The sequence below is a fragment of the Calidris pugnax genome, unplaced genomic scaffold, assembly GCF_001431845.1.
Source record: "Calidris pugnax isolate Ruff unplaced genomic scaffold, ASM143184v1 scaffold268, whole genome shotgun sequence".
In the NCBI taxonomy this organism is placed as follows: domain Eukaryota; kingdom Metazoa; phylum Chordata; class Aves; order Charadriiformes; family Scolopacidae; genus Calidris; species Calidris pugnax.
In genome coordinates this window covers 517,316-518,143 of record NW_015090983.1, presented here as the reverse complement: position 1 = coordinate 518,143, position 828 = coordinate 517,316, and the positions used below count along the sequence as shown (strand labels likewise).

At 67.1% G+C, this 828-nt stretch overlaps 1 protein-coding gene across 2 annotated transcripts in view; it reads left to right on the top strand.

The window, feature by feature from the left end:
- The first annotated feature begins 129 nt into the window (after positions 1–129).
- Positions 130–828, top strand: part of BBOX1 (butyrobetaine (gamma), 2-oxoglutarate dioxygenase (gamma-butyrobetaine hydroxylase) 1) — a 35,517-nt gene continuing 34,818 nt past the window's right edge. Inside the window, exon 1 of one of the 2 annotated variants that reach the window (XM_014953781.1) lies at positions 130–357. The gene's annotated coding sequence lies outside the window, so the exon portion shown is untranslated. Of the gene's footprint in view, positions 551–828 lie in introns of both variants that reach the window. The other variant, XM_014953780.1, reaches the window with a different exon arrangement.

The following is an 828-nucleotide window of genomic DNA, read 5'->3' as shown; positions in this document are numbered from 1 at the left end:
ATTTCCCCCCCCTTTCTCTATTTTCCCCCCTTCCCTCTATGTTTTTTTTTCCCTTTCCCTCTCTGCTCCTGTGTAGGGCATGTGACTCAGGGCACAGGGTGAGGACAGCCAGAACACCCTGTGCTACGTTCCTTCCCCGGTCCGTGCCGGGGTCCCCTCTTCTCACCAAAAACCGGGCGCCGGAAGCGGCTGGGAATGTTTACGAGAAGCAGGGGAGAAGAAGCCAGGGCAGATGATGGTTTTCTCCACCCCTTCATCTCCAAATCAAGGCAAAACGCTTTTTTAAAACCCATCCCTCGGCCAAGCCCGAGGTCAGCGCGGTGCCAAGGAGGAAGCAGCCCGGCCCGGCTCTCTCCGGTGTGTTTGACAGAGGGGGCTGGGGGGGAGGAACGCTGATTTACGAGAGCTCCCCCTTTGGCCTGAAAGCCATTCCCCGGACCCAATTCCCCGGGAAACACCGCAGGCGGCGGGAGGGCGCGGCGGCGGGGTCCTCCCCGGGGCCGGACTCGAACCCCCCCCACCGGCTCCGAGCCCCGCGGCGGGCGGGCAGGTAAGGGGCAGCCGGGCCGGGAGTCGGGAGAACGGCCGCCCCGGTGCCGGTCCCGGGGAGCAGCGGGGGTGCGGGGCGGGCTCTGCTATTCCGCCATCGGCCGCAACATCCCTCCCGGCCCCACTCGTGAGCGCCGCCGCCGTGGGCTCCGATGACGCTCATTGAGAAGGCTGGCGGCGGGAGTGGGGCCCGAGCCCGGCAGCCGGACAGGGACACCCCCCCCCCGACACGGTGCCGGGCGGACGTGGAGTCATGTGGGTGTGCGGGGTTTTGGCCCT